This window comes from Petaurus breviceps, unplaced genomic scaffold (assembly GCF_028583685.1).
Source record: "Petaurus breviceps papuanus isolate PSGF00001 unplaced genomic scaffold, PetGlider_PUasm1.0 188, whole genome shotgun sequence".
Classification (NCBI taxonomy): domain Eukaryota; kingdom Metazoa; phylum Chordata; class Mammalia; order Diprotodontia; family Petauridae; genus Petaurus; species Petaurus breviceps.
This window is the reverse complement of record NW_027185804.1, coordinates 882,220-905,523: the sequence shown is the minus strand read 5'-3', so window position 1 is coordinate 905,523 and position 23,304 is coordinate 882,220. Positions and strand designations below refer to the sequence as shown.

Below are 23,304 nucleotides of genomic sequence, written 5' to 3'. Positions count from 1 at the left end.
TTGGTCTGGGTTTTTGTTTTGTTTTTTATTTTCTTGAGAGGAATAAATCATTTGGACAAACAGTCTCAATCCATATTAGTAAAAATGTGCCACAACTGATTTACAATTGCAGGCATCTTTTTCTTTGCCTTGAGGTTATATAGATTTCATAGGTTCCTTTCGATGGCCATTTCTTTCCTGCACCCAAACTTAGTGTTGCTGGGACTGTGGCAAAGGGCTAACAGCTCAGAGAATAATTCACCATCAGGAACATCATTAGGCATAGAACTTACCTTCCTAATGGTCTCACTGAGGCAAGCCCTGGCTTTATATCCTGAAGCATAATTTTAGTTCTTTATAAGTGAAGGTGACAATTTCACCTCCTCCTCCCTCCAAAACAAACAAATACTTTCTCTAATGGAAATCAGATAATATAAATTGATGGAATTGAGTAAACTAAACAGCCATCAGCCACCTCAGCCCAGACAATGTTTTGGGATTTGGTTTTTTTGTGGTTTTGGTTTTTCAGTTTTTCTGATTCACAAAATAACCTGGTATCTCTTGGGCTATATCACTTATAGGATTTTAAGTCAATTCAACCCAATTCAGGAAGCATTTAATAGGTATCTACTATATGCTAGGCACTGCTAGATGCTAAAAATACAAAGACAAAAACACTCAAATGAAACCATTTCTGCCCTCAAGAAGATTATATTCTTGTGTACACAGATAAGTAAATACAAAAGGAATACTAAGTAATTGAGAGAGGCAAGGCTCAAATGGGGGGTGCTCCCCACCCCTGCACAAGAAAGGCTGGTTTGGAGTGCTTAAAAAGTGGGAGATAGGGGCAGCTAGGTGGTGCAGTGAGTAGAGCGCCGGCCCTGGAGTCAGGAGGACCTGAGTTCGGATCTGCCCTCAGACACTTAACAGAAAAAAAAAAAAAAACCCTAGCCGTGTGACCTTGGGCAAGTTACTTAACCCCAATTGCCCTAAAAAAAAAAGTGGAAGACAGAGCCACCTATAAGAGACTTTCCAAGTTAAAGACAGGGTGGAACATATCAGAGGTTTTTTTGTTGTTGTTTTTTTTATGATCCCACTAGAAGGTTAGGATTCTATGAATCAAGCAGTGGTTTAAGATGAAGAAAAGAAAAGTTAATCCCATTAATAGGGTTGGATACATCTTCCTCCTCACATTCCAGAAATTCAGGTTCTTACAAATAGGAGTCTCTAGAAGATGCCGCAGGAAATGTCTGTGATCCTGACAGCTCTTCAGGTTTGCCAAGCAGAGGGAAAGGCAAGGTAAAACACAAACATTTAATCCTAGCACTGGGGCCTTCTGTGGTGTGAGTTAATCTGCATTTTTTTCTTCCTTTTTGGAGTGTGGAGGGTACAGAGGAGGAGAGATGGAGGAGCCCCCAAAAAGCATCCTGTTTCAAATCTAAACAATTTGGGGGTCAATCCAAAAGAATGGTGACCAGAACAGAGCCATTCAAGTCATGATAAGCAGCCTGGTCACTGTGCAGAAATTCATGGTCCTATTCTACGCCAGGGCCCCCAGCATATTGGAGGGTCTTTGATAGGGCACTTATGAGTTGGGTTCACAGCTGGCTCCCAACCAGTGCAATGTACATACTGGAAAGCCCTACTTGTCAGGTACCCAACTATATTACTAAGATAACAAAGTCTTATTTTTCCCTTGGAAGGCATGAAGTCAGCTAACTTTTCAGTTTGCCAAACTTTTTCAAACACTCTGGATTCAGAAAAATATAAAGTTTATGTTGCCAGGCACTTTTCCCCCTCTACTTTCAGTCTATATGTGTTCTAGGGGAAACTAAATTCTTTCTGACTCATTTGCCCGTAACTCATCAAACCGTTGTTTTCTAACAGCCAACGGCCAAAAGCTTTGGAGCCATTTTAAACCCACTCCCAGCCCTTGCTATGTTTTTTTTTTCCCTTAGCAACAGAAAAAATTCACTTTTCCAATGAGCAAATCAGAACTCAAACTGAAACGTTTTAGTGAAAACTGTGCAATGTTTAAAAAGACTATCCACGTGACAAAGGGACTTTTCCATTCCTAAGATGTCTCAAAAGGATGGCATATTGGGAAATAGCTCTAGAATGACAGACTAAGTATTCGGGGCATAGTTACTATCATCTCTGTTTCCTAACCTAGACAGCATTCTAATTGTGTCTAATATCTTACATTAAATAAAAATATGTGCAGGACATATTTTTAAATGATTCTGGCATAATCACCAGAAACTCGATTACTCTAACCAGTGCTACAGTTTACCAAGGACAGAGTGGGAATCCTTGGTTAACTGGACTCTTTTCTCTAGTCTGTAGTACACAGAGTCACCTTTAGAAACTGGTCTTTTCCCCACTCAAACCTGTGAATTGTGCTTGGCCAATCAGTTTAGATTTGCTCATGCTTAGGAGAATGGAGAGCAACATTTGCTGGAAGTGGAAAGGGTCTCTAGGGGAATCACAGTATGAGAGGCCTTTAGGGAATCTGAGTTCAACCATTCCAAACTTGAGTGCCATGGCCAACCAAGTCCAAACAGCAGTTGCCAATTTGCTCAGATGCTATTTCACTATTTAACAACTAGGTGGGCTATTTCTGATCTTTTTGTTTCTTTTCAGTCAGCCATGTTGGAACCTCAAGACCCTGTTCATCCTCATTCATAGCCAACTAGAAACTTCAATCAACAAAGCTATTTGGGTCACTTCTGGGCATAAAAGTGTTACACCCAGAATGGAAAATTCTGTCATTCTGTTCTCTCTCCAGTAATCTGGGCAAATAGCTGGGAAGAATATACATCTTCCTGGATGTGCACACCATGAAGGAGAATTTTCAATAGTTAAGAACTCAATCTCTATCTGTGTTTGTTCTGAGAGTCACAAATAATGACCGAGGTGCTTTTCAGCTTGAGAGTTGTGCTAGACATATCAAATACATTTCTGCGTTTGTTGGTTTTGACTGACTCTCATCAGTAATTGCTTCCTTCTTCTATTGAAGACATGAAGAAACTGCAATTGGAAGACCATCTGCCCACCTGCCTTTCCTCTTTTAAATGATATTTTCCCTTCCAAGCTCATTGAGGCTTATGGTCTGTGCATCATATGTCTACATATGTCTGGATATCGTGTTTCATCTGATGAATAACCACGACCGCTGGGCTATAGTGATCGGTTTGGTGGTTGTTTTGGCTTGCTGTTAATCTCACAGAAATAATTTTGCTTCAGGAAGTATACACACACACACACATACACATGTCTATTTTCATGTAAGCATATATGTGTATATGTACATGAATATCCCTGCTCCTTCCCTTGAGACATTGAGGATGTGAAATTTACTTGAAGCCCTGGAGAGAGCTCAGAATTTACTATTTAGTGTTTGTGCAGGAAACTACACAACTAGTGTTTGTGTAGCTCTTTAAGGTTTGCAAAGGACTTTGCAGATATCTCATTTTATCCCCATTTTACAGATGGTGAAACTGAGGCAGGCAGAGGCTAAGTGATTTGCCCAGGGTCACCCAGATAGAACTTTGTGAAGCTATATGTGAACTCAGGTCTTCCTCCCCCGGGGCCTAGTTCTCTATCTCCACCTTTATCACCTCCATTGTCGGAGCTGCATCAGAAGAGAGGATTTCTCGGTTCCCCAGGTGAAAACTCAGAATTCGTTTTCCCACAGGAACATTGTAAATGGTAGTTGTGTTCTCACGATAGCCCATGAAAGTCCGTTTAATATATAACACAGCTGAACTACAGTAGGTTATTCTCAAAGCCTAACCACCATTTTCGACATTTTTTTTTTTGGTAGAAAAAGATAATGCTCCAAATTCCAAATAACTGACTTGCAAACTTTTAGCACCTCATCTGTGAGTTGTGGACTAACTACCTAATCTTGTACTATATACGTATATACATACACATACACAAGCTTTTCAGAGAGGTTTTCAATAATCTCAGCACACACAACACCTGCTTCTTCTCCCTAGAGCAGCAGCATCAAAGATTTAGGCCACGGAAATGACATCAGCAGCATATAAACTAGGTAGCCACCAATCCTTTGCCTTCTGTAAGCAGGCCTCATGATCCTCCAAGTAGAACTTAAATAGAAAATAGTAGTAAGGTTAAATGTGAAAGTTACCAATTACTGCCTCATTTGCTATACCTGCAGTCCAGGAATTTTAAGTACTTAGGAACATTTTATAAGCTGAATGAATAGATAATTAACATTAGCTATGGCCTATTATTAATATGTTGGCAGCAAGGATGATCTCCCTATGCCAGTTCTGTATAATATAGGAAATGAAGAAAACATCAACAGTTTCCAAGATTATTACTGCCTTCCCATCAATCTAAGTAGCTCAGACATCTCCTGGCCCAAAGTGTCTAAGTCGAGCACACTTGGGAAGCTAACCCAAATGCAAGCTTATCCATCCCACATGCAAATGTCAGTGAGGTAACCAAATGCACACTTACCCATCTGTGCATCTCATTACCTTGTTTTCATCTATGAGCAATACTGCATAGATCCATGAGCAAATCCACTGTGCAAAGGTTTTAACACCTGGCATTAGAACTTTCCATGAAGTCATAGGCACTGGATTCCTAGGTGCCCAAGAGATATACAGCAAATTCAAAGATTTAGAGCAAACTTGTTCATCCTGGGAAGGCAGGTACTGTTTGTTGACAGATGACAATAGGATTAGGAGGGAAAAGTGGATGTAAAAATGTGGGTGTTTGTGGAAAAGAAAAACCATAGAATTTCTGTCAGAAAGTAGGACAGAGTTTCATTCGTCTAAAAAAGCTGAAAAACATCAGGACTTCTGACGAGATCATACAGAATTTAACTGAATTATGAACCAGCTTGGTATCACTATTATTTTCCAAGAAAGTACTGCATTTGGACATTGTAGCATTTGGATAGAAGAGTCCCATCTAGCATGGAATGCATCTTCACCTTCTCGATGGGTCTACCAGGATAGGAATCTCACAGCAGATGATGGCCCTGGGTGTCCCACTCCACACTTCCAAAGACAGCTTCCCTGGATATGTGTGTATCCAACACCATGGAGTCCATGCCATTCACTCATCCTTTGCCTCTTCCTGTCACCCACCTCCTGCCATCATTCCTCTCTCTTTTTACCAGATGGCTATGTGTCTACAGAAGCCTCTACTCCTAGGAGTTACAGGTTATAATAACAGGACTGCCAACCACTACTTCTACTACCACTAAGGCCTCAGGGTCTCACTTGTCCAACTCATCATACAATGGAATGGAACAATGGAATAACTCATCATAATGGACAGTATGCATCTTAACCAATTGTGACAGTCTCTCCTAGAGATGCGCGCACAAGGTGTATCTGTGGGCTTTGTGTCCATAAAACTGTCATACAATATTGACCATATACGATGATTCTCGTGGTGTCTGTGCACATATCTGTATACCCCAAATCTCAATAGGGTAAGAGCTAAGTCAGGAAGTCCTGAATTCAAATCTGGTCTCAGATTTGTGTCACCCTGGGAAAATCACGGAATCTCCCTCAGCCTCAGCTTCCTCATCTGTAAGATGGGAATAATAAGAGTACCTGCCTCCCAGGTACATTGTAAGGATAGAATAATACTTATAAAGTGCTTTATAAACACTACATAAATGCTAACTATTGATAATTTTTGCCTTAAAGTATGTCACACAGACAATGTACCCTATGACATTTTATAATACAAATTCTTTTTTTGGAATGGCTGTACATCTATGCAGAATAGGACTCTCAGGAGGACCCTGGGGTGATCAAAAAGAATTATACATAAATCATGGGAACAAGACTATGTTCTTTCTTTGCTTCTACTTTTTTTGGGGGGGGAGGGAATGAGGCAATCAGAGTTAAGTGACATACCCAGAGTCACATAGCTAGTAAGTGTCAAGTTTCTGAGGTCAGATTTGAACTCAGGTCCTCCTGACTTCAGGACTGGGACCCTATCCACCATGCCACCTATCTTCCCCTTGCTTCTACTTTTATTACAGTAAACCTAGATGGGAGATCTGTGGGAGCAATCCTACACTATACCTCTTCACATCTAGAAATTGGCTTAGGTATTTGAGATTCAATACTTTTTATGTTCTTTCCATTTCAAACAAACTCTTCAAACAAAATTCAAAACTTGAGTATTCCAATAAACAGTTTTCTGTTCAGATCTTATCTTTGCCAATCAGTCAGACCACATTCTACTGGAAGGAGTATCCTTTCCAGAGAAGGCAAATAAACCCAACATTGGCCATTTTAGGGTACTCTTATAAGGGCTAAGATGCCCAGGCAGCAGGAGTTTGCACTAGAATGGCAGTTCTTAAACCCTTAGGGGTCCATGGAGAGATTCCAGGGGATACATGAACTTTGATAGGAAAAAAATTTACATAATTATATTTACTAACCTCTACCTGAAAGTTAGCATTTCCTTCAATTATTTAAAAATATTTTTCTAAGAAAGGGTCCATGGGGAGTCATGACAGTCCAGACTGTCAAAGGGGTCTGACACAAAAAAAAGGTTAAGAATTCTCTGGACTAGAAGTTCTAGGTAATGCAAAGATCATGTCTGGTGATTTAAGCAGCAATGTAATAAAAGTAACTTCAAATTCGATGTGGAGGCTTTTTATTTTCTCTGAAATGGGAATAGGGAAGAAATCATATAAGATCTATGCTGCACAGGGTATGAGATAGACACAGAAATATCAACTGGCTCACCATAAAGAAATTCCTGCAAATTAAGGGACTGCGTCCCATATTCTGTGGACTGTGTTGACAGTATGACATAATGACAAGAGTCATCATTTGGAATCAGAGGGCTCTGCTGTTTACTAGCTGGGGTCCCTTAGGTAAGTCCCTTTCCTCACTCTGGGACTCAGTTTCCTCATCTGTAAAATGAGGGAGTTGGATTAAATAATCTCTAAGGTTCCTTTAGCTCTAAAGCCATGATTCTTAGCTCTGCACTCATACACACAGTCCTTCTGGGGACTCTCCTTTTTTTAATATCCCAGAAAAACCATGGAGGGTGCCCTGCAAAAGCGGGAGATGAACTAAGACATTCCATGGCAGGTAAAGTCATTTGCTTCCACAAGAATAATTCTTCTTTGATGTCCCTGCTCTCATGGTGTGAGCAGGACAGTTGATGACATCCAATGAAATGAAGTCTTTATTCCCATATTCCTGACATCCAGAGATACATAACTCACTCAGCGCTCATGAATTATTTGCTCTGAAGTCATGAATGCTTTATTTTTTTTAGAATGTCATCGCCAACTGTGCAGAACAGTTAAGTGACTGGGGGGGAAATGGGAATGTCATTACTCCAGGCTACCTAATGTTATTCGAAGGCCCAGGCAAAGAGTTATCACATGAGCCAGGTGGAGAAGGTTGTTTCACTTCCATTTTCCAAAGTTAAAATCCTGAAGTTTGGTTTCTATGCAGCACCTGTAATTGTACATGAAGGCCTATCTTCCAAACTCATCCAACTTGTCAAGGACTTGCCCAGGAAAGGATGGAAGCATCGCAATCCCGTATCCTACCAAATAATTTTCCCAACTGTAATTCATTAGTGACTTATTCCAAAAACATATGAATACTTACAAGATGGTTAATCCTCATTAAAAACTAAGATTACATGACATAATTACATGTAAATAAGAAAAATGAATTAAACTCTTACCCTTTCCTATGTCGGGCACTCCGTTGTGAATCATGTACACAATTAGAGTTATATTGCTAAGCTAAAAATATTGGTAAAGATCTAAAAATGACAAACAGTGCCTTTTAAATTAATGTCTTATTAGTTGAGTGAAGTACACTGACAAAGAATAATTTATGCTTATTCAAACTGCTCTCGACATCTTCAGGTGTTTCCAAATGAGCTCACAGAAGAGTGATTAAATGCATCTGATAACAAGCCACACATTGCTGAAATTACTTACCGCCTCATTTTATGATTAATTAAACATGTAGATTAAAGTTGCAAAAGAATTTAGATTAATGAGCAAGTTAAGTCTTGCTGATATAAGTGAATTGGGAATTGGATGCTCTGTGGAACTTTATAAACATGCATTTTATAATGAGTAAGACAAGGCTACATGCAGAATCCTGGCCACCAGGGCCTTTTGACGATGCAGTCTTTTTTAACATGGTTTGACAGCTTTCAAATAACATTCTACTATAGGCTTTAAACTTTGTGCATTGCTGTAAAACACGAGGCTACATAACTCATGTACCAGGAGTGCGATTATTTCCAAGCTCTCCAAGGTAATGACCCCCTGTAGCAGCAGCTGCTCAGAAAAATTACAAGCTCAATTGTTATTTTAATCAGAGATAGTTTAGTAGTTAAAAGCAGTTATGCAACTTGTAAAATTATATGACATTTCATCAGTAGCTTCTCTCCAACACGCCTTCATCCAAAAGAAAAACCACAGCCTCCCAGAGAACTTATTAGTAAAGCAGGGTGCTCAGTCATTCATAAAAAATTCAAAGCCATTTATTAGTGTGGTTTCTGTGCTAGGCAAGGTAATGTTTAAATTTATGACGACTCTTATCAGCTCCAAGAGTATGTCAAAATATCTGCTGGGGTTTGCTGAGTATCCAATTTTTCTCTTTTAAGATCAGCTTTACCTAATCCAAGTAGCTTAGTCAGTGTCAAAAGCCAAGTTGGACTTTATGATTTTCCAGGGCAAGAGCAATTCAGGTTGTTCATAGAGATGTAATGCAGCCTCAGCTGTGCAGGGATGCTCAGGTGGAAGTAAAGTGAGGAAAAGTTGCTAAACTAGCTGGTGGTTTATAATAGACATGTTTTATTCCTCCAAGGGCAGTACAATGCCATTTATTGTACCCCAGCTCTACAGTACTCACAACCTGCTTCACTCTCCTATGGTCCCCTCTGAAAGGCTCAATTTGCCACCTAAAATATAACTCCAATTCCTTTCTTATACGATTCTGGGACCTCTGCATGATCACCTTTCCCAGCAAGAGAAACCTTCCCTATTTCTAAGGACATCAACATTTTTTTTTCTTGTAATACGTGTTCTGGGCCTTCTAAAAAACTACCACCAAAAAAAAAAAAGGAAGAGAAGAAACACACAGAAAAATTGGCTCCATGATAAAGGCAGCAATTGAGGGTCATATTAATCTCATAGGTTTGTTTACCACGTGGATATAATTACCTGTTTGAAATTTCATATTAATGGGAAAACAATATCACAATGAAGGATATTAGAAAACTTTTGTGGTTTTCATTGGACTTGTTGATTAAATGCCACTAAAGTTATGAGTATATTGAAAATGTCTTTTAAAAAGTTAAAATATGCCTTGTAGAAAATAGCCAAAACAAAGTACTAACCTCTCCCTTTTAATTTGCTTATTTCTGTTTAGTTTTATTCAAGTCAATGCCTTTTTATGAGTAATCTAAACCATATTTCATCAACGCAGAGAGTGACTTTAAATTTACAGAACTATTTTCAGTGTTCAGTGTCATGGATATGGAGGCAGTAGGTGAAGAAAATGATGATGGGTCCCAAGTTTAAGGTCCAAATAAGAGTCTTTCCTCTTTGGACATAGGCTTAAATTCCTGGTTTCAATTCAGCAGATAAAGAAAAATAGCACAGAAAAATTGCACGAAAGTAGTGAAATTTTCTTTTCCAACTTACCCAAGAGCAAACTGGGCAGGAAGCGTCTCAAACGCTCCTCTCTTGAGGCCATAAGTCTTATTTTGCAGGCCCCCTAGAGATGGGACAGCTCAGACAGCTTCCAACCTTGGAGGCGTGTCTTTGACTCTAGCTACTGCTGCATCATTTCCACGTCCCACTAATCACAGGGTGTGTCTTGGGTCTATTAATAATTTAATAGAAATTATGTTGTTCCTATGACACAGACCTAAAATGCAAGGCAGATAAAATTACTTCCAGATGAAAGGGATTCTTTGAAAATAATTTTAGATCCCCAATATTGAGAGTATATAGCCATCATATATATCCACATTTTGAGCAAAATTATCTTGTTTCAGACATTTCAAAGGCATACTCATATATATTTGGTTACTGGGAATTAGAACTTTGTCTATTATGTGGTGAACCAAATACAGAGATACTGTGTGATGAATTTGAAGGCTAGAGGATGAATGACTTGCTCCAACTGCAACTAAAGTTGACCAAAAGTCTGCCTTCATTCCATCTCCAATGAGAAGTCATGATTTAAACAATAATTGCATGATGCCAAGATGGCGGTTTCTTGTTCTGTGTGCCTTTTCTTTCTTTCTCAAAGGCATGCTTCTGAAGCATAAGATGCTTGCCAATCCAAAGAGAGAGGTACAGTCCCTGAATTTTACTCACAGGCTTAGTAAAGTACACAAATGCCCACCAGAGATAGAAATGAGACCACTGAACTAATTTTCACAGGTGAATCAGCCTAGGCTTGTCAAGGTGAAATGAGAGTGCATTAATAGCTACAGTGCCACCACATGCTGAATTATTAATACTGTCAGGCTCCTTTGCTTCAGTCCATGCCAGTTAGACAAGGAGTGTGCTCTGAGGTTCATCAAAACTCAGCCTCTCAACACATTTCCAAGCATCCTAGAGGCAACATGGCTTGAACTGAAACCAAGCTGCCTCCCAACCAAGCAAATTACCATCAGGGCCCAGACCAAGGCTGATAAATGCAAAAGAAGAGCCTGTCCACAGGGAAGGCAGCACTTGATTGCCAGTTGCCACCCAATGGCAGATCTTTGCCAGCTCAGCAGCCAGCACAGCTGAGGTGCCAGGCAGGTGATGAGAGGTGGCTCTTCATTTGGCAGGAACAGAAAGACGTGCTGCACCTGTTTGCTGGGTGTGAAAACGCTTTGAAATATTCAGCAACAAAAAACAGTGCTGAAAAGTAGGTCCAAATGCATCCTGCTTCATCAGGATTGCTCCCTTCTTGACTGTGTAGGCTTGATAGTTGTTTTAACCAAACCAAAGGACTTCGTTTTCTGTAAGAATCTTACCTTGCATTTTTTGGGGGTAAGAAGCACTTTTTCAAAATGCTCCATTTTCTACATTAATTATTCTCAAACCACTTTTAAAGCTCCTGTGAGGCCCAAAAATGTTTCAGAGGGAAGCATGGACTAATAGCCATCATCTATTACCTATTTTGGGAACCCAAGGGATGAACTGTTAAAAGCCAAATGTTGTCACATCTTACACTTGTGCTTATATCCCACAATTTCTGTGATAAGAAAAGGAAGGGCGTGAGGGATGTAGCAGAGCACAGTGGGAAAAGCACTGAATTAAGGGTCAAAAGACTGTGGGTCCCACTTGTATGACCTTCAGTACATCACTTCACTTCCCCATCCTCAGATTCTTTGGCTCTACAATGGGAATGATAATACCCAAAGGATTCTTACTTAAAATGAAATGGGATAATGATATAAGGCACTTTGGAAACCTTGAAGTTCTACGCAAATGTAAACTGTCATTACTATTTTTATAATTTCAAACATAGAGAATATAATACCAATGAACATTAATTCAAGTCAGTAGAAAAGAAAACATCCTTTCTGTTCAATTTGCACAAGATTTTTGTTTCTTTTACATGATATTCACAGAACTGCATCCCTAAAATAATAAAAAAAAAATTGAACCACAATAGTAAAATAATTCCTGTGGTCTTAATTATAGGTCAAAATGGAAGAACTCACGGAATGCAAGTGAACATGTGAGAAACTATCTTTAAGAATCATAAAGATGCATAGAATTCCAAGTAAGAAAGTAGTGTGAAAAGTTATAGAGAGATCTTTTTCTCTCATATATACTTTAGTAATGAGGTGGGGCAGGGGGGAAGGCACTACACTGAATAATAAGTAAGAAATACACCAGTAAATTTCTTCATCCATCCTAAAACTACCAAAAAAAAAAAAAGATAAAAAGAAGCCACAAATGTTGGAAAAGACTTCTATTCAGGAAAGCTAGCCTCAAGGGAATAGATCTGAAGCTCAATCAAGTGATCTTGGACAAGGAGTGGCACCAAAAGCAGGGAGGTACCAGGAGACAGGATGTCCCAAAGTAGCTCCCAGATGGGAAGAAAATCCACATCAGTGCTCTTACCATAGACAACCAATCACAGAGCTCTGACCACAAGAGAGATGGAAGCCTACAGTAGGAGGCCAGGAAAAAGAAGTCAGAAGGAAAAAAAAGAGTCTGATCGTCCTTTCCAAGACTGGAAACAAGAGGAAAGGACAAAGAGATAAGATGTCTTAGAATGGAAGGCAGAAAATCTTACCCAAGTTATAGACTCCAGAAAATTAGAATAGGCCAAACAGAATTCAGTGATTCCATAAAACAACAAGAAATATTAGAACAAATAAAAAAGATTTAAAAATAGAAGAAAAATGCAAGTTACACACTACCAAAACAAATGTCCTGGAAAACAAACTAAGGAGAAATCATTTAGGAATCATGAAACTATCTGAAAACCATATTTTTAAAGACTGAATATCATATTTCAAGCAAAAATTAAAACTGCACTGATTTACTAGAACCAAAGGGTAAAGTAAAAATATGATTCACTGGTCACCTTCTAAGAAAAGAAAACTGCACAATCAAAACTCCCAGGAAGATCATAGCCAAAATCTAAAGGTTACAGATAAAAGAAAAATACTACATTCATCCAGGAAGAATGAATTCTAGTAGCCAAAAACCAAAGTCAAGATCACACAGGACATGGCCACAATTACTTAAAGGAGAAAAAAATCTCAGAATACAGTATTTGAAAAGGCAAAAGATAAAATCTTATCACCAAGAATAATTTCTCTGAAAGCCTGAGTATAATCCTACGGGGGAAAATGAATCTTTAATGGAATGGATGACTTTCAAGAATTCCTAACACAACTGAGTTGCAATTCTGAATTACAAACACAGGTATCAAGAAAATCCTAGAAAGGCAAATATTTTTGAGGAATTAGAAGGGGCTAAATGATTAAGTGATTAAATTCTAATGGGGAGAAGTTACAAATGTTCCTTTAATGTCCTAATATATTGGAGAGTCACAGAGGAAATTAACTAAGATAAATAGAGGGACTAAAAGTAGTTGTGTTCTGTTATAATGATCTTTTTTTTAAAAAAGCATGAAAGAAAAGGGGAGGGTCTGAAAAAGGATTACACTAGGTCATCAGTCAAAAAGTATTTATTAGGCTCCTACTGTGTGCCAGGAATCGTACTTAAGCACCAAAGTCACAAAAACAGACAAAAGATAGTAGTACCTGCCCTCAAATTCACAAACTAACTAGAAAAATAATGGTATAAAAGAAGGTCCATGAGAAGATTATACAAATATGGAAGAAAGGGTGAAGGAAGCATGCATCACATAGAATTTATCCTTAATTGAAACAAAGGAGGGGTCGTCACACTAATAGAAACACATACACACATGCACACACACACACTCACACACAGAGCAAGCTTGATCTAGCAATATGTTATTCTCAAAAGAGAAATAAACTGGGATAAGAAAAGGGGAAAGAAGGACCTCAGAGCAAGCATAGCACCAGAGAGAAATTATGTAACAGGTGGTTCTTTAAAAAAGAAATTAAAATTTTGACCATATGAAAAAAAATGCTCAAATTGCTAATAACTAGAAAAGAGAATATTAAAACAATTCTGACATATTACCTCAAACCCAAAGATTTGCAAAGATTAAAAACAAAAGAAAATAATGATTGTTGGAATAAATATAGGAAAATAGGCATTAACGTGCTATTGGTGGAACTATAAATTGGTCTGGCCATTGTGATAAACTATACTGCAAAGAGTCATTAAATTGTGCATACCCTCTGATTCAGCTGTCATTGCCACTATTAGACATGTACTCCAAAATATCAAAGAGAAAGAGAAAGGAGCTATGTGTATTTTTCTTTTTTCTTTTTGTTTTTTAATTATTTATTTTCAGTTTTCAACATTTACTTTTATAATATTTTGACTTCTAATTTTTCCCTCTTCCTCCCCTCCCACCTCCCCAAGACAACATGCAATCTGATATAGGCTATAAATGTACAATCATATTAGACATATTTCCACATTAGTCATGTTGTGAAAGGATAATCAAACAAAAGGGGGAAGCCATGAGAAAGAAAATAAGAGAGAAAATAGTATGCTTCAATCTGCCTTCAAACTCTATAGTTCTTTCTCCCGATATCATTTTCTATCATGAGATTTTTGGAATTGTCTTAGATCATTGAATTGCCATTTTTGCCTTACTTTCTATCTAGCATTTAGCACAGTACCATGCTCAAAGCAGACACTTAATAAGTGCTTGACTTGACTGGACTAGGATCATGAATAAGCTTGGACAAAAAACAGGTATACAATAAATGCTTGTGGAATGAATGGTATTTGTGATCTTCCAAATTCCTGCTTCATAAAGCTTTTCCATAAAGTCTCTCTGACTTGGTTCATTCAGGAGTTCTTCAGCTTTTTTATGTTGTGGACCCCTTAGCAATCCAGTAAATCAATCAGTCCATAAGCATAATTGCCTACTCTGTGCCAAGCTCTTTGCTAAGCATCTGGTGAAATCCAGAATCATGTTTTTAAATGCATAAAATAAAATACCTAAAGCTGTAAAAGAAACCAATTATATTGAAATACAGAAATATTAAGCCTAGGTTCCAGACTCAAAAACCTTGTGTCTAGGAGGACACTACTGCTCCTTTGCTTGGTTGACTTTTGAAATAAGTAACTCTTTTCTATCCCTCTTCAGCAGATTGCTCTGCCCTTGAACAGGACAAGTAGAAAGGGTCTGTTAGTGTCTTAGTTACTTTCTGCTACTCTGTGTATCATTCTTTGCATAAGGACAGAATGTGACAATATAATGAGGGGGTTGTGGGCATCACCGAGTCTAACAGAGCCTTACAAGTAACCAAGCTCCACCTGCACCTGTTTTGCTGCTCATGGGTGTCATGTGCTAAGTACCATGTGAAAACCTCCTGATAGGAATGCCATAATCATGAGTGGCCTCACTTTGCTCACAAGTACAGCAGTCAAGTTTTATCTTGTGTCTTTGAACAAGACCGAGTTCTCCCATGTACCTCCCATTCTTCCTGCTGCACCTAACTCTCCCAGCAGTCACCACCTCTCCACATACCATTTCTTCATGTTTACTTCTGCCTCTAAATTCATAAAGTAATAGTAGTCATGGAACTTAATCTTATCCTTTAGATTCCTGCTACTTCTGTAGGATAGCATATGCAACCCCAGCAATAAGCAGGGATTTAGGTTTTCACAATTCCTCATAGAAGAAAAAAAACACAATTTAATCTCAGTAAATCAAGATAGTAGTGGGATGCACAAAGATTTCAGGGTTACCCAATGGATCATAGATGCACAGCCAGATAGAACCTAGTGATTTTACAGATGATGAACCTGAGACCCAGAGAAGTTAGGGGACTGGCCCAAGGTCACATAAGCAGAGCAAGTGGTAGAGTCAGGATGTGAATTCAGGTTCTCTGATTCCAAATCCAGTACTCTTCAGTTACATCTGCATTTTTAAAATTTTTTATTTTATTGTGACAAGAAATAGGAGACAGAGAGAAAATAACTGTCCTGAAAAGGAGCATCTGCTATCAAAATATATTCTGTCCTTGCTATAAAAACAAAGATGGATTCCTTTGATTAATCAAAGCTAAGCTTAGATCTTGAACCTATTTTACAGGGATACTTACTATGTCCTGTAAAAGCCAAGCTACTCTTGAATTGGAACTTCCCCTGTGGCCAGGAGACTCCAGGGTAATCATCCTGGCCTCTGTCCAGGTGAGAATGGTTATTGCTTCACATTACATTAATCTGTTTCTTGTCCCCTCTCACAGGTTTACATTGGACACTTTCAGCTGACCTCGGGGTCTAAAGATCCATGTAGCCAATATATCTTGGGGGAATAAATACTTCCTGTTGGTCCAAACCACATCTACAAAGCTACATATGTATGCCTTCAAGGCTACAGAGTGGTGCTGAAAGCCAGGGAACAATGAGAGCTTTCTGCACTGTGAGATTGGCCAGACTCAGTACCTCACTTGCATGGGGCTCACATTTCCTCCCTTCCTGAGAAGCTGTATGGAAAGACACAGCAAACCTTTTTTTAAAAGATGGCATCAGGAAAGAAGGGATAAATGGAAGTGGTCAATAATCCTATACAAAAGCAAAACAAAAAACCCTCAATAATGAAATTCACTAAAGACAAGGAGAAAATCAATGAGCTTGATCAAACAGAGTCACAAGAATGGACTCACTACATGACCAAATCAAGTCCAGGTGTCCTGCATATGAGGTACTAGGTCTGGGTTCAAGTCCCAGCTATTTCATCTAATTAATTTATCTGAACCTCAGTTTTCTCATCTATAAAAGGGGGGTATGTAACAAAAACCCACGTTACCTTGTTTATAGGGTTGTTGTGAGAAAAGCACCTTGAAAATGGTAAGTTGCTGTATAAATGTGGTAAATTATTGTGCTGAGCTGGGTGTTAGACTAGTCTATCTGGCCCTCAATGAATATTAATGATGTCAGAATGAACAGAACAGAGACTAATCACCTAACCTATGTGTAAAGGTCAGTTCCTCAGCTCAGGGACCCTAAACTTCCTCTTAGAAATGGTCTATGAGGAAAGGGAGACTGTCCAATGCCAAGACCCTGAGGTATGTACATTTGTAGAGAGTCCCTGACAGAAGGTGGTTGCAGTATTGCCACAGAACAGGAAAAGAAGCAGAAAAAAATGGAGAAGATGGATTCCTACTACAGAACTAACCAGCTTTTATGGACTCTCAAAACAGTGGCTTTGTGAAAAGAGCATTGAAGTGGTTAGAGAACCTAGATTCGAATCACTCTCTGCTGCACCCTAACTAAGAAGTCTCTCCCTTCTCTGCACCATAGCTCCTTATATTTAGAGTAAATGGGATAGAACAAGGGAAGGCAACATGATGCAATGAAAAGGGGGCTGGATTTGGAGCCAAGGGATCTGAACTTGAATCTCATCAACATTTCCTAGCTGAGCAACCTTGGTAAAACTATTAAACTTCCCCGATCCTCCATTTCCACATCCCAGGTTGTGTGGCTCAAATGAGGTCATTTACATGTAGTGCTTTGCAAGCTTTAGAGTACTATGGAAATATCAACGGCTATTCTATGAGAGACTTGAGCCTCCTGCAGCAAAGAAGTCATAGATTTCACTCAAATTGAAGAAATCTGATGTCCAAGTGTAATTAACACAGCACAGAACTCTCTGTCTTTCTTAACTAGTTATCTGAAAAATATCCAGGCATGAAAGAAGTGAAAACCTTTGTACCACAAAACATTTTATGTCAAACTCTTCAGTGACTTGGACAAGTTCTTGGTCTGTGGAGATATGTAGGATTACAGTACAATTCAGAGACTAAGCAACCCAATAGATCCAATGTCAAAGCAAAATCAGAAGGTTTGGGCTCAGAAGACCTGGGTTAAAATTCCAGCTCTGGGTTAGACACCTAGGATCTGTGTGAGTCAGGGTGAATCCTTTTACCTCTTTAGGACTCAGTTTCCTTCTCTGTAAAATGGAGGTGACCTAAATGACCTCTAAGGCCCCTTCCAACTCAAAATCTATGATCCTATTACTTGATAATCTTTAAAATCCCTTTCAACTCTAAATTCCATGATCAAGGATCCTATGACTGACATTTAATGAGGTCTAAAAGGCCATTTTGGGAACATTTTTGGAGGGACCTTTGCTGTTCTGAGTAACAAATGGGTCTGTGGGATTTTAGTCAGATAAGCTAATAGCCAGACAAATTCATCAATGAAGACATTATGCTTCCTGGCTATATAGCAGGACTCAGGCTAACCACAAGAAGGCTAGAAGCCACTACTGCTATTACCCATCCAATCATTCTCTAACTGATATAAATACAGGCAAACATTGGAAGCATTGTGGGTGCTGTGTGAGGGGGAAGGAGGGAGCACCTTCATGCTGTTCCTTCAGAATGCTGCAAACTTTGCCATTTCATCAGCTTTCTGTACAAGCCCAGCATTCATCAGATGGTCCTTTTCTTCTCAGCACATCTGGATTCGATCGACTGTTTCAAGCTGTAGCATCACATTCATTCCCTTCATTCCTTCTTTTGTTTTACTTCTTCAGCACAAGTCAAACCATTCACAGAGAAACATTCTCCACCAAGAATGCTTAGTGAGGTAGTCAAAGTCCTCCAAAACGACTGTCACCCACCTTTTGATCCTTATTTCTCACTCTTCCCCCTCAAGGCCAAAGAGAATTAATGACTTATTCACCATTCTAAAAATCTTTCCCACACTTTCTAGCCTTTCTGCCATTTCCTAAAACAAAGACGACACCCCTTACAAAATCTTCCTATTGAGATTCTTCTCATCTTTTAAGGACCACTGCTTCCCTTAAGATTTTTCTGACCCTTCCAGTCAATAATGAATTCTTCCATCTTTCCCACAACCTCAAATAGCACCTTGATTCCATGTAAGCACTTATCAAAGGAGCATAAATCTATAGCTGGCAGGGCCTTCAGAGGCTCTCAAACTTTTTGGTATCTGGACCCATCACTCTTAAAAAATTATTGAAAACCTCAGCTTTTGTTTATATGAATTATATCTATCAAAATGTACAATATTAGACATTTAGACATTGGTATTATAAAGAAATAATAAATAAATAATATTACTATATTATATATAACAAATAAATAGATTAACTAGAAGAGGAAATAGCAAACCACTCCAGTATCTTTGCCAAGAATGCCAAATGGCATCACAAAGACTTAGACATGACTGAAAACAACTGAACAACAAAATTATTATAAAGTTATTATAAAAAGCTTTGACTTCACAGACCCTTCGAAAGAGTCTCAGGGACCCCTGGGGGCTCCTGGACCACACTGTGAGAATCTCTGGTAATCCAACCCTTTCATATTACATATGAGGAAACTGAGGCTCAGAGAGGTTAATGACTTGCCCAAGGTCATACAAGTAGTAAGCCTGAGAAGTGGGATTTGAACCCAATCCTCTGGCCCCAGAGCCTCTTTTACGCTTCCAGACTTAGGGAAAACTTAGTAAATACATAACCATGAATAAGTCACTTGCTCCATTTGCCTCAGCCCAAGTTTCCTCACCCATAGAATGGAGATAATGATGCCAGAAATAAGTAGCTAATTCACAAAATTGTTGTGAAGCTGAAAGGAGATGGTGCAAAAACCCTTTCTAAGTGCTACATAGCATCAGACGTTATTGTGAGATACTGTAGCTATGTGTCATATGCCTATCTGACAGACTGATGCCTGCTCTAAATTTTGTTCCCTACTACCTAGCACAGTGCTTGGTATAGAAGAAGCAGTTACTAAATTTTTGTCTCATTGAATTAAATCACTACACCCCTGCCCCATCCCCACCCCCGCCAAGGTTATAGAAGACCCCTCTTAGGTAGGAGCTTCATCAGTTTTTGTTGAATTTACTTTGATAGGATTGGACTCAGCTGCATAGAAGAAATGAAGAGGAACATGGCAAGAAACTGGGCATCTCAAATTATAGGTTTATAGGTGTATAATACAGAACTGTGGCACAGCGTCATACAGTAGACAGAGGACCAATGTCTAGTCCAGAAAACCTGGGTTCAAATCCTGCCTCTGACACACTAGTAACATGGTCCTAAACAAGTCACAGCATCTCTTGGTGGGCCCCAGTACATCTCTAAGACAGAGTTACAGGCAAGTTACAGATCTGCATTAATGGAGGGAGTATGTTTAGGGTACATTGTCCTAGAATGGATGAAATCATAGGGCCAAAAAAAAAAAGTACCACACAAAAAGAGATCTTCTAATTAAAGCTAATATGTTTTCTTTTTAAGCCCTGATTATTTCCTCTTTCTTATTCATAGAGGATAACGCATCTATATCCCTCAAATTCTAACAAATCTTAATTCAGGGTTCAGTAGCCTGCTGGGGCAAAGCAGATTTTAATCTAGCTCTAATTATCCTATCTTCCTTACCTCAGAACAGTAAAATCAGTTCCAATAATTCCTCAGATTCTTTGATTGCACAAAATGAAGGCTAGGATACCCTGGGGAGGGTTTTACACAGGTAATACTTGGTATGGCATTGCCATCATCATTTAGTCAAAAGGGTATCTCTGCCTGGGACTCCAGGCACACAGGTGTCAGGAATCAGCTGCAAATGGATGGGCAGCAGAAAGACAAATGGAGAATGACTAAGTGCCTTTTGCAGGCAGCAAAGTGTCACAGTGGATAGAGTACCTGGCCTGAAGTCAGGAAAACTCATTTTCCTGAGTTCAAATCTGGCCTGAGACACTTACTAGCTAGCTGTGTGACACCAAGCAAACTCTCTAAAACTATATGTCACAGATATATCTCAGTAGAGGGAATTTCCACACGAGGAACTCCCTAGGTGGATAAAATTACAGGTCTGGAATAAAAATGAAATACTTGTCTATGAAAAATTGAAGTTGGGGGGGGTTGCCCTAAGAGAAGATGGAAAAATGCATGGGAGGTTGCAGCCTGTGACCCTCTATTAACTGCACATCAAGACTGGCATAAAAGAGACCAAAGAAAAGAATGAACTCCAGAAAAGGAGAAGAGTGGTTCATGTAGTCAGACCAAGGGAAAACAGAGGTGGAGAGCCTGAGCACTCCATTGGTACCTGCATAATGTCAAGAGAACTGGAAGAAGACCCATCAGGACTATAGTAGAACATCTTGTGTATGACATGGAAAAGAGTCAGAGTTGGCATCTGCGCTGCTGGTGGGAGGGTCAACACCGATGAGAACCCAGATCTATCAAAACGCCGAAGTACAAAACCCCAAACATTTTAACAATGGGAATAAAAAGCTTTCAGAAAAGGACTGGAATTTCCATTGAAGTCAAAGGAAGTCATACACTAAGCCCCAATTCATCCTTCTCTAGAGGAATATTTAGATACATCTCCACAGGTTCATGGAACTAGCAACTATGTGACAAATGGATAAAGTAGCAGACTTGGAGTCAGGAAGGCCAGAGTTCAAATTTGATCTCAGATAATGTGTGACCCTGGGCAAGTCACTTAACCTCTGTCTGCCTGAGTTTTCTCCTCTGTAAAATGGAGATAATCATAGCACCTATGTCCCGGAGTTGTAAGGACAAAATGAGATATTTTTAAAGCTCTTTGTAAACCTTTTTTTAAAAAAAAAAAAGATACATAGATATTAGTTATTATAGATTATTAAGCTGGAGAAAGGATATCTAGGCCACCTCTTTCATTTTATATATGAAGAAACTAAGGTCCTCAGATTAAATGACTTGCCAACATTAACACAAGTAGTAAGAGGAAGAGAAGAGATTTACATGCCCTCCTCTCTTTTCTTTCTATTTTCCCTTGACAATCTCTTCAGCTCCTATGGGCTCAACTATCACATTTATACAGATGATCCCCAAGTCATCATATAGCCCTAATATCTTTCCTAAACACCAATTGCCTGTTATACATCTACACTTAGGTGTCCCATTAGCATTGCAAACTCAACTGTCATAAACAAAACTCACTGGTTCATTTCAAATCAATCCGCCTTCATTTCAATGGCATAGGTGTGCATACTCCACATCCTCCTCAGCTCTTACTCTTCTCTTTAGCCCCCAGTCAGGGGCTACTAAAGTCAGGAAAACTCATTTCTCTGAGTTCAAATATGGCCTCAGACACTTACTAGCTGTGTGACACCAAACAACTCTCTAAAACTATGTCACAGATGACTTACTGACCTGCCTCAGTAGAGGGAATTTCCACATGAGGAGCTCCCTAGGCTGATAAAATTACAGGTCTGGAATAAAAATGAAATACTTGTCTATGAAAAACTGAAGTTGGGAGGGTTGTCCTAAGAAAAGATGCAACTTCCTTAATGAAACCTTTTCCTTATTCTTTCAATTTTTAGTGTCCTCTCCATCCAAAAAGTACTTGGTATTAATTTATCTATTATATGTTTTATTATCCCAGAAGACTTGTAAGATCCTTGAGGGTAGTGATTATATTGATTCTTTTTTCTACCACCCAGCTCAGTACCCTGCACACAGAAGGGACTCAATAAATGTTTGTTGAATTGCATTTTAAAACATGCTTTCTTCTACATCTGTATGCATTTCTCACTCAAATGAAAAGTAAAAGTAGATTTTTTTCTGACAATTTCTTTACATAGTAGGACCCATTTTCCTAAACCCCTGTAGTTTAATTCAATTAAATTCAATAAACATATTATGTGCAAGGTTTTGCATTAACACTAGGGATACAAAGACAAAATGAAACAATTTCTACCTTAAGAAAGCTAAACAAGTGTCATTTAAAATCCATCTTAAAAATAAAATAATATACATCTCAATTTTAGTCTTTGAGATTCCTAGCCAAGTTAGAAAATGACAGAAAGGAGAAAAATGCAATGTGTAACCTTATTTAAACCACTGCTGGACCCTAAACTATATTTCTACATCTCAAACCAGTCTTTTGCTCCACTTTTTGACTCATCAGACATGTCCTACTTCAGTCATATTCATTTATTGCCATTCCTGTTCCTCTTTTTTCCCTATCCCCATAGTATACACAAATTGCTATAGTAAAATGAGAGAAATACTTTTTCTTCTGTGATTTCACCTACATTCACAGATCTTGTCCCCAGCATGCCCTTAACATTACTTTCAAAGTCTTCTACAAATTCCCTATTTCCTCTCAGCTCAGGTTACCACCCACCATTCTCTTTTCTTCTTCCTTTCTTCCCTTCCCTTTGTTTCTCTTCCACAGATCCTCAATCTGTAAATTTCTCTCCATTACCAGCTGCCCAGACGCCATTACAGCTTCTCTGAGCCTTCCCTAAGTCAACTACAAGTCCTCCTTCCATGAATTCCTAATGACACCATTCCTAGTGCTCCATCCTTTCAAGTTTTCAGCTAGTCATTGATTCTGCACTTGTTAGTATTTCAGACGGCAAACTTGTGGAGACATCAGTTGCAATCAATTGTATCATCTTTCTATTGTAAGTAAATATGCATGTTGGAATGTACATAATGTAAAAAATATATATGTAAGATAAGAAAAGCAGTACATGTGGGAGGAGCGGCATATCTGAATTCTACATTTCATTTTATTATATACTTTAACTCATAAAAGGCATGACAACAATAAAAATCCCAGCCAGCACTGTATTATCTACTTGCTGCCACATAAAAAGAAATGTCCTATTTTCATTTTAAGCTATTTTCTGTCTGATGTAGGCAGTTATAGGGGCACAAACTTTGATTC

General features: G+C 38.8%; 2 protein-coding genes across 29 annotated transcripts in view; one reads left to right on the top strand and one right to left on the bottom strand.

Moving 5' to 3' along the window:
* The window catches only part of CUNH11orf58 (chromosome unknown C11orf58 homolog), a 408,817-nt gene that overhangs the window by 152,533 nt on the left and 232,980 nt on the right, over window positions 1-23,304 (top strand). The window lies entirely within an intron of this gene.
* The window catches only part of SOX6 (SRY-box transcription factor 6), a 672,513-nt gene that overhangs the window by 516,071 nt on the left and 133,138 nt on the right, over window positions 1-23,304 (bottom strand). The window contains exon 1 of one of the 28 annotated variants that reach the window (XM_069091138.1): window positions 7,696-8,842. The exons of the other annotated variants lie outside the window; for them this stretch is intronic. The gene's annotated coding sequence lies outside the window, so the exon portion shown is untranslated. Of the gene's footprint in view, window positions 1-7,695; window positions 8,843-23,304 lie in introns of those variants that run through there. 28 annotated transcript variants of the gene reach the window in all.